This window comes from Aquarana catesbeiana, linkage group LG09 (assembly GCF_042186555.1).
Source record: "Aquarana catesbeiana isolate 2022-GZ linkage group LG09, ASM4218655v1, whole genome shotgun sequence".
In the NCBI taxonomy this organism is placed as follows: Eukaryota; Metazoa; Chordata; class Amphibia; order Anura; family Ranidae; genus Aquarana; species Aquarana catesbeiana.
The window spans coordinates 111,478,188-111,489,701 of NC_133332.1; positions in this window are offsets into that span (position 1 = coordinate 111,478,188).

Sequence of the window (11,514 nt, forward strand, 5' to 3'; positions counted from 1 at the left end):
AAATCTCTAAATACTCTATCTAATTTTTTAAACCAATGTTTTGAGATCCATACAGATGAATTCTGTATTGTATATAATATTTGCGGCATCCATACCATCTTAATTAGGTTGATCTGACCAGCCACCGAGAGAGGTAAGCGACTCCACACCTTACTCTTCTGCCTGAGCTTTACCATAAGTGGGACTACATTTCCTGCTATAAACTGTCCCGGATCCTTGGTCATATTAATACCCAAATATCTCATTTGATTAACTACTCTTATTTGGGTTACCTGTTGCGGGAGTGAATCTGTAATGGGGTCTATAGGCAAAAGTACAGACTTTTCCCAACTAATTGCCAACCCAGAGAAATGTCCAAAGTCTTGTACCAGTTTCATAGTGGCCTCCAAAGAGGATTGTGTGTCCCCAAGGAACAACAAAATGTCGTCTGCATACATAGCGACCTTTTCCTCTCCCATTCTCCTTTTGAAACCCTGAACCTCCTGGGATGCTCTTAAAGCAATGGCAATGGCAATCAACTTCCTTCCTTGAAACAAACCTCTAGTTACTGCAGTCTGTGTGGCTCCCAATATTCCTTCCTCTTCTATTAAACCCAAAAGACACACCTTAGCCTCTGTATTCAATGATGTTCCAAACACAACGTTAATTGCCCTCGCTCCATTGCGAGGGCAAAGAGCAAGGGGGACAAAGGGCACAATGTCTCGTTCCCCTCTCTAATTGGAGCCACTCAGAACACTCCCTATTTGTTCTTACCTTGGCCTTGGGGCTCTCATATAATAATCTTATCCAGCTGACAAATTGGGGTCCAAACTGAAATTCCGCCAGAACCTTCCACAAATAATGCCATTCTAAGCTATCAAAAGCTTTGATTGCGTCTAATGATAGAATAGCCCTATTCCCTCCATTTTCTACCAGGATCTGCATATTTAAATAAGCTCGCCTTACATTTAGGCTTGTGGATCTATCTGGTATAAAGCCAGTCTGGTCCGGGTGTATTACTTTACCAATTATTTTATTCAATCTTGCTGCCAGTACTTTTGCGAGAATTTTAACATCCAAACATAGAAGAGATATTGGCCTATATGAGGCTGTCTCTAGTTGATTTTTCCCTTCCTTTGCTAATACAATTATTGTAGCTTCTGTCATGGAGGATGGGAGTTTCCCTTCCCCTATAGCTCCATTAAACACCTGTAAAAGTTTGGGTAATAGTATATCCCCATATTTTTTATAAATTTCTATCGGCAAGCCGTCTGGCCCTGGAGCTTTCTGATTTGCCATATCTGCTGTTGCTTTACATAATTCTTCAAGGGTCAACGGAGCTTCCAATCCCTCCCTATCTTCCTTTGATAGTGGGGGTATTTTCAATTTTTGGAAAAATCCCACATTTCCCCTTCTACATTTATCTGTGGCGTACTATACAAGTTTTAATAGTAATTCTTAAACTCGTTTACTATTTCTGGTGTGGTCCTTCTAACTTTGCCTTCCCTATCCCGTATTGCTGGTATGATAGCTGGAGGGTTATTTGCTCTAGCTATTAGGGCCAATATTCTCCCTACCCGCTCTCCCTCACCAAAGAAGGCCTGCCTCTGAAATAATTTTTTATTTTATTTTATTCTATTTTCTCCAGGACTAGTCTTTTATATTCTTCTTGCTTCGCCGCTCATTCGTCAAAACTTTTAGGGGTTGGTGCCTCCACATACCGCATTTCCGCTCCCCTCACTTCCTCTCTCGCCCTGACTTCTCTAGCCTGTGATTGTCTTTTGAAATACGTTATTTTTTGTATCAGTACACCTCGCAGATATGCTTTCAGCGTGTCCCAGATCACTTCCAATGATGCGGTTCCTGAATTTAATTCTAAACAATTCTTCAGGCTGGCAGCAATCCCCCCAGTGTCCTCAATTATCTCCAGCCAAAAGGGGTTCACCTTCCAGTCCCCCCTACTATAGTTCTCCCCTATTTTTATTGAACAGACTAAAGGTGAATGATCTGAAATCCCCCTTGGTTTGTAATCTACCTCCTCCACTATTTTCAAGGCTTCCTCATTGCACAATAAGAGGTCAATCCTGGACAAGGTAGAATGCGTCCTAGAGTGGCAGGAGTATTGCTTTAACCCGGGGTGCCACCTCCTCCATATATCCACCAACCCTGTCTCTTCACAAAATCGGAACAATGGGCCACCAAATGTTTCATTGGGAGGGGCCCTCTGCGGGAACCTATCTAAGATTTTATTCATGGTCATATTAAAATCTCCTGCCACTATGACAGACACTCCTGGCTTGTCCACGATAAACCCCATCAAGTCACATAAAGTTTCTGTACTAAATGGTGGAGGAATATATACATTATCTAGCACACATTCTCTATCTTCAATCGCGCAAAAAAGAAAAATATATCTTCCATTTTCGTCTATTTTACTTTGCCTACAGGAAAAAACCACACTGGAATCTATCAATATACTCACCCCCCTTGAATAGGAGGTGTGAGTCAAATGATATTGCATCCTAAATTTCTTATGTTCTAAAACATTAGTTGTTTCTTTCTCAAGGTGTGTCTCCTGCAGGCAAGGTATTCCAGACCCATCTAAACTGGCCACAGAAAAAATTGCTCGTCTCTTAGACAGATCCTTTACCCCCCGTATGTTCCAAGAACATATCTTAACATTCCTACTTTTGACCAGGGGTCTTCCTGCTCTCATCTCCAATCTGTCATTCTATTATCCTACTTTTCTTTCCCTCAGCAGAATAATTCCTTAAATTTATTTAATTTAAGTGCGCATGCGCGCGGCGCCGAGGTCGGACATGAACTGACTCCGCTCCGCACACCTCCGGCCAGATTAGCACAAAAACAGCGATAGGGGACGAGCGAACCACCACCAAACCGACATCCCGGAACCTGGGAGGGGACGATGCAGCGGAGAGGGTCGGGAAACAACCGAAACCCCCCACAGCACCTCCGGAACACCCGCGCTTCTAAGGCCCAGCAGTCCCCCTCTCCCAAGATGGTGCCTGGGAAGGGGGACTCCACACGCGGCGGAGCCTCAGCACAGCGACGGACCTCGCAGCCCTCCACACAACAGGGAGGGGGTCACACTGAAGGCCACACAACTCAAGCCCAGCACCAGAACTGGGTGACCCAGCAGCCGCAACAGCAACCAAAGCCTACAGCACCTGAGAAGGTTAGTCCCCAGACACAGCTGCGGCCCCCCCTGCCTAAGATGGCGCCTGCCATGAGAGATTACCCACATGAGGGAAGCCAGATGCAGACACAGCAGAATGAACCACTCCACCCAGCAATTACTTTCCTTGCTGAGGTGCACAGAGACCCATTTTCATCTCAGTCCCAGGAGGGACCTTGCTCCCCACAGAGCGATCACCCACAGATATCCCCATTATCGGGCTCCTCGGACAGACCGTTACTATTCACTGATTTCCCAGCCTCCTCCACAGACAGGCAAATGGCTGAAATTGCTGAATTAGCCATGAGTCAAAACAGTGGGCCTTCCTCACAACCACCTGCCCTTGCTGCAGGGTATTCAGGTGACACAGTCCTCCTAGCCAGATTCTCAGCACTCCTGCAGCAGGAACTGTCTAAAGCTTGTAACATCATTACTACGGGTATGAAGGATGACTTCCAAAATATAGGGGAGAGATTGGATACGATCGAGTCCAAAATGGATGGGACAGTAAAACGGGTGAACCAAAACTCCAAAATGATCACATCCCTGCAGGACCAACTAGACCAAGCAAACGCAAAAATTGAAGACTTGGAAAACAGGTCTAGGAGGTATAACTTCCGTGTACATGGCCTCCCAGAATCAGAACTAGACCTAGAAGATTCGATCCATGATCTAATGAAACAATTGATACCGGACATTTCCCCTCACCAACTGAAACTGGACAGGGTGCACCGAGCCCTGACAGCTCCTAGACAAGACGGGCTGCCACGCGACGTGATAGTTAAGCCTCATTTTTACCGCATCAAAGAAAAGATCATGTTGGAGGCGATAAACCATGGTGACATAACTATCTCAGGTTACCCAATCCAGATTTTTGCGGACATAGCCCAAGTAACGATCCAGAAAAGGAGAGCTTTGAAGCCGTTGCTCAATCAACTCATCAACCGACAGATCAAATACCGGTGGTCGTTCCCATTCCGACTGTCATTCTTTTACAAAGGCAAGTCTCATTAATTTACTACCTTCCAGTCGGGCGAGACCCTTCTCCAAGATCTGGGCCTTCTGTCTACGGAACCACAGGGATCTAACGCTCTATTCGACGAGAGCCGACCGATTTCCCCACTGTGGTCTCAGCAGAAAGGTCCCAGAGCCAGGAGATTTCCGCCATTCACCAGAATCCTATCCAAGAAGCAGATCATAACCTCGGTATTCGCGACCGAGTACTCTGGCTTTGGTCCAAGACCTGCTCTTGAAGACCCTGATGCAAGCATCTGACTGTTCCCGATGATGCCGTTTCCGTTGATGCCGTTCCTGTTCGATACAGACTTAAAAGTTGACTTTATATCAGGTTATAAGTTATGTTGTCTTAAGTATTCCGAGAGGGAACTCTGCTTTATCAGCAGAATTGCCTCCACATCTTTTATTTTTTTATTTTTTTTTCTCGCCTCCCCCCACTCCTCCACTACTGTGGTTGATTTTAGTAGTGAAGCTTCCCAATCAATTAGCGGGTGGACCCCGCTCACCCCCATCTGAAGCTAGTAAATAGCGCCGGAGGTGAACCGCATGCCACCACGAGTGAACCTGTCTCCACCACAAGCGGAGAGACAACTTCACGGCAAAAACACAGGGGCTAGCCACCCCTGCAACCACACTGCAATGCAGTGCGCAGGTGCCTTTTTGGCGCCTCTTCTTTTTTTTTATTTATTACCCCTTTTTTTCTTCTTTGAAAATCTCTTTGTTGTTCTAGGTATAATTAACAGGTTATGCTTAATGCTACAACAAAAAACAGTACTACATTATATGTGTTTCAATTTCTCTAATTCTATCTTTTTTCCTCCCTTATCCCACTTCTATCCCCTGAATGCGCTCCTGCTCCACGCGAGAACCCGAGAGGATGATCCTAAAGACTTCCGAATAATCCCACTGAAACGCCTAAAATGTGAGTACAGCCTTCCAAGCAGCCATGTCCTGTAGAAATCAACCTACCTACACGATATTGACGCACAATACACAGGGTCTTAATTCCCCAACTAAACGGACCAAGGCTTTTCAGCAATATCATAAATTAGGGGCGGACATTCTTTTTTTACAGGAGACGCATTTTTCACGTACATCAGCCCCAAAATATCTGAACGCAAAATACCCGACGGTTTATTTGTCTAATGGCCAAGATAAAAAGAGAGGGGTAGCTATATGCATTGCTAAAAGGGTCCCCTTCAACCCCACTACTGTGATAAGAGATAGGGAGGGCCGCTATATTATGGTCGCTGGTAAGACATACCCCTAAACAAAGCAGTACCCTAGCACGTCTGCTCCATAATCACGACCTGATAGACCTCTGGAGGGACGCCCACCCTACAGAACGGGACTACACATTCTACTCGCACGTACACAAAACATACTCGCGCATTGATCACTTGTTCACGCTATCCTCATTACTCCCATATATCTCATCGACTAAAATAGTACCAACAGCATGGTCGGACCACTCTGCAGTCCTAGTGGTTCTATCAGACCTATGGTCGAAATCAAGACAGCCTTCTTGGCGATTGAACGAATCCTTATTGAGTGATCCTATAAACGCCAAGGAAGTTGAGAAAGCCATACAACAATATTTTCAAGAAAACACCCTTCCGTCCTCTTCCCCTGAGATAGTATGGGCAGCCCATAAGGCCACCTTACGGGGTATTTTAATACAACTAGCTACCAAGGTCAAGAGGGAACGAACTCAAACAATTCAACAGCAAGAAAGAGAGTTATGTAGACTAACACATGAACAAAAATCCAACCCGCAAACGGACCTTAGAAGCCAGATTGATACAGCAAGAACAGCGTTAAACTTGAGTCTCACTACTAAAGCAGAAAAATATGTCAGATGGGCTAAACACACAATGGGGGACAAACCAAATAGATTACTAGCTAGAAAACTAAACCCAAAGACCTTACAACCCGGCGCTCCCCAAACTGAGACTGCAGACTGGACAAGTGACACAAAATCCCCAACTCATACTTCAGGAGTTCTATACATTTTATTCTAAACTCTACGACTCCCCAAAGGACTTTAACGTAAACAAAGCAGAAGAATTCCCGAGAGACTTACCACTCCCCACTTTGTCTAATGACCATGCTGAGACAATGGAGGCAGAGTTTACGACGAACGAAGTAGCGGCGGCTATTAAATCCCTGAACCCGTCGAAGTCTCCGGGTCCAGATGGATTCTCAGGCCAATATTACCGCAAATACACTGAAATTCTGTCTCCTCGTCTTTGTGCTTTTTATAATTCACTAAGAAAGGGGCTCCCGATACCACTTCATGAAAATAAGGCCTTCATACATGTTATCCCCAAACCGAATAAAGACCACGGAGACTGTGCGAACTACCGCCCCATATTGTTGATCAACGTAGACCTCAAAATACTGACTAAGATATTAACCACTCATATGAACTCGTTCATCTCGAAATATATTCACCCTGACCAGACGGGATTTGTCCCGAATAGACAAGCACCTGACCAAACTAGACGCATAATAGACATAATCTCTGCCTTAAACTCGGGTTGGGATGGAGGGGGCAGGAGAGGAGCACTATTGGTCTCATTAGACCTACATAAAGCGTTCGATTCCCTATCCTGGGACTACCTTCTATTTATTTTGGGAAAATATGGGTTTGGACCTCACTTTCTAACCACACTTAAAACAATTTATAGTCACCCCACAGCCAATCTAGTAGTCAAAGGATATAAATCCCAAAACATAAAGATACTTAGAGGTACTAGACAGGGATGTCCCCTGTCCCCCCTATTATTTATTCTAGCCCTAGAGCCTCTGGCAATTAAAATCCGAGAACATCAGGATATACTGGAAGTGCGATGCGGCGATCGGGAGCACAAATGTGCAATGTTCGCGGATGACATCTTACTGCTTCTCTCCTCTCCGGTCACCTCCTTACCCAACCTACAGTTAGTACTGAGACACTTCACGGAATTTTCGGGACTTAAAGTGAATTACTCTAAAACTCAGGCGCTTAACGCTTCCTTAAATACGCACATAATCCAAGCCTTACAACAATCCTACCCTTTTAAATGGCAAAAGGAGACGATGCCATACTTGGGCATCTTCCTTACTCCTACCCTCACTACACTGTATAAACATAATTATCCCCCACTATTTCGGAAAATACTTGATGATCTCAAAAAATGGTCGAATAACCCCCCGTCATGGTTTGGAAGGCTGTGCTCAATTAAAATGACGGTCTTGCCGAAGGTGCTATATCTGTTTAGGACCCTCCCAATAGCAATTGTAAGGAAAGATCTACAGGTATTCCAGAGGAAGTTGTTAGACTATGTGTGGGGACACAGGAGACCTAGAGTGAACAGGCGAACACTATATACACCAAAGCTGAGAGGAGGCCTGGGAATGCCAGACTTACTCAAATATTTCCAAGCAGCACAAATGTCCCAATTGATCAAATTCCATACAAGGCAGCCTAAACCGCTTTGGATGTCAATTGAATCCTCTCTGTACCCTGATAGAGAGATTAGTCAATTAATGTGGTTAAAGGCAAAGGACAGGCCGGCCATGATGTGCCCGAGCTTGTCGTTCTCCCTAAATTTGTGGGACAGACTGTCGACAGCCCACAGGTTTGGGTCCCAACACACCCCACTGGCCCCTCTGTTTGGGAATACACTGTTCACTCCGGGTCTTCAACCCCGGAAATTTCTTGTGGTGGACCAACAAAGGTTTAATGCGCATTGCGGATTTTTGTGACCACAGAGGTGCTTTATCGAAATCAACCTTACAGGAGAAATATGAATTTCCAAATTCAGAACTTTTCCGCTTTACCCAGATAAGGAATTTTTTGGCGTCATTGAATCGCACCTCTGATATTACCACATTCACCCCAATAGAAAATCTCTGTAGGAATTTTGATAAGCACACTGGTCATATATCACAGATATATAATATTCTGACTTTATCTACCTCAAAACTGTATTATATGCATAAATGGGAACAAGACATGGATATGGATTTAGATATGGAAGAATGGAGCAAAATAATATTGAATGCATCTAAGTCGCTTGTTAATACCTCCCTGACAGAGGCAAACTTCAAAGTAATGATGCGATGGTACATGGTCCCAGAGAGGATAGCAACTTTTGTTCCAGGGGCGTCCCCCCGGTGCTTCAGAGGATGTAACGTAAACGGCACTTTCTTCCACACTTGGTGGACGTGCCCCAAAGTGAGGAGATTTTGGATTCGCACGTACAATCTTATATACTCCCTCACACAAGTGAACCTAGTTAAATCACCTCTGCACGCGCTGTTGGGACGCCCAGTGGAGGGAGCATCAAAGTCAATGCGTAGACTAATCACATTTATATTTGTGGCGGCCAGGATTTCAATAGCTAAGTCCTGGAGGTCTCCCTCAGTCCCCTTTTACTTACTAAAAGCCAAACTATCATGGATAATGGTAAATGAACGCCTTACGGCAATCCTGAAGGATAAGATGACTGGATTCAATAAAACCTGGGATCCCTGGATAAAATACCTTACCAACACGTAGGTTGCCGAAGGATTGAGGCACCCACGGCGTGGCAGAAGCGCACCCCCTACCATCTCCCCCTTCCCTTTCCCCTCCTACTTCCTCTCTTACCCGTTCTTCTTCTTTCTACTTCTTTTTCCCTTTCCAGGTTCTTACTAATACTGTTATGTTTTAATGGGTTGACGACTCGTTTTGTGCTCATCTCATATAGTAGTTTACAATGTTTATAAGTTGGGTAGTACACAGGCTACAACAACACAATAAGTCAACAATTGAGCCCATTACAGTGATAAAAATCCTTACATTGATAATGTACACAGACACATTCATCCCCCGGTCTGGTTCGGGAGTTCAGCCGATAACAGGAATAAAAGTTAGAAGTCAATAAATAAATATTGAATTGAGGGGACTGTACCCTCGCCTAGTCACAGCAAGCTCCCAGGGGGGTGGCGGGTGGAGGAATACAGTGCCATCTGCATGAGGTATGAATTCTATGAACCAGGCCGGGACGAGGTAAATGTAAGCTAAAGTACTACCCTGAGAGCGGTTATTCTCCCATGTAATTTTGTACCCCCCCTCCTTTTTCTTCCCTTTCTCTTTTTGTTTACAATCCTTACTTCTTACCACAGTCAATGATATCTTTAATAGTATGCTAAATAATGGTTATGGTTACTTATTTTTATTTTCTGTAAATCCAAAATCTGAATAAACACTATTGTTTAAAAAAAAAAAAAATTATTTAATTTACTTTCATGTTTAATATTCTCAAATACTCTTCCCCTTGCGTATTATAATTTATTTTTGGTATTTTTAGTTCATTACCCTCCTGTGCAAACTTATAACCTTTCCCATATTTATTCTTGCAACTCATACATGAATCACATCTCTCACTCACACCTCTCCCCCCCCCCTCACTCACACCCAATCCATACCAAAACATTTCTCTATTTTCCCTTACAACCTTAAATTCCCCCCATTCACTCCCTCCCCCCCTCCCCCATCCCACCCCCCCCCTATTTTTACCACCCCACTCCCTCTCCCTCCCACCTCCCCTACTACCTCTTTTCTGCCCACCTTCGGGCCCAATTGAGGGCTTCTAACATGACCGTATTTCTTCCCCAAAGTGATAGATCTCACAACAAAAATTTTCTGTGAATTGTGATCTCGATTAGGTAGGGGGAGATCAGTCCCCGGTGTCTCAAATATTTCAAATGTGTCCATTAGTACAAAATACAAAAAAAAATAACACACCTATATTCCCCCCCCCACAGAAAAAAAAGGACCCATATATCCTCCTACTCTACCCTGGGTCTCCCTTCCCCTTCCCTCCCTCGCTCCCATTTTTGTGCATATATATAAAAAGAAAAAAAAAAGAGAGAAAAAAAGAAAGTCCAGGTGTAACTGAGGGAAAAAATTCTTCCACATTCTGGTCATCCTCATGTCTCTTACCCTCTCTGTATCTTCTCTTTGTTCTTTTCCAACCATAGTGTCACTTCTGCAGGCGTATTAAAAAATCTGGTTTCCCCAAGGGCTGTCACTTTCAGGCGTACATACATCAATGCATAACTGACTTTAAGCTGTTGCAGTCTACGCTTACACTCTATGAATTTAGCGCTTTGTTTCTGTAATTCAGGGGAAAAGTCCAGGTATAATGAGATCCTTACGCCATTGTACTGTACATTCCTCATCATTCTTGCTTTTTGGAGAATGGTGACTTTATCTTTGAAATACAGAAGTTTAATAATCATAGGCCTGGACTGGTTTCCTGAGGACAGTGTCCTAAAGGGGATTCTGTGTGCACGTTCAATAGCAAAAAAATTTGAAAAAGAGTCTCTGCCAAACATTTCTTTAAGCCATGTCTCTATAAATTCTGTGGGGTTGTTACCTTCACTTTTCTCGGGGAGACCTAGTACCCTTATATTTTTCCTGCGTACTCTATTTTCCATTTCATCTATTTTATGGATGCACATATTTAGCTGTCCTCGCATCAATTGGACCTCTTGTTTTATTGGGTTTATATCGTCTTCTGTTTGACTAAGTCTCCCCTCAAGGGCTGTTGTTCGTGTGGATACCTTCTGTATATCATGTCTTACTAATAATACATCTTCTCTAATATGTTTAAGCTGATCAAATAATTCATTCAAAGATGACTTACAGTTGTTGATTGCCATAAGGATCTCTTTCAAAGACGGTTCTTTCTCTGATACTAGGGATAGTACAGACATACTTTCCTCTGCTCCTATGGATGCTCCTTGCCCAGTCTCCGGGGCTGTGGATGGCATGATTGCTGGAGTAGCTGGTGCTGTTGTTACTGGTACTGTTGTTGCTGCTAGTGCTGTTGCTGGTTTCCCCATTTTTGTTGCTGTCTTTGACACATCTGCCATTGAACCTTGGCTTTTCCTCCCCACTGAGTGGGGATGCTGTGATTATCCAGCTTGCTCACTCTTCTTGGGCGACTGATTTGGTGTATGGGCATATCGCTCCAACTTTGCAGCGGCAGCAGCAGCTTGGCTTATCTTTTCCTTAGGTCCACGTGGGGCCTGGGCACTCACTCCTACCCCCACTCCTTCCTGTGTGGCCGCCTCCTCCCCCCGTCTCCTAGACATACTGGGAGGCGGGTCTGTTCGATCGCTTGTGGAAGTCACGGATGGCCGCTCTATCCCGCGATAGCGTCACCTCACTCTCACCGAGGTGTACGCCGTTTGTAAATCTCCGTGGGAGGGCCACAGGGAAGCTCACCGCTTGTGTCCCAGGTTCCAATGCACCAGAGCGCCGTTTTCTCTCACTCCCGGTGTCC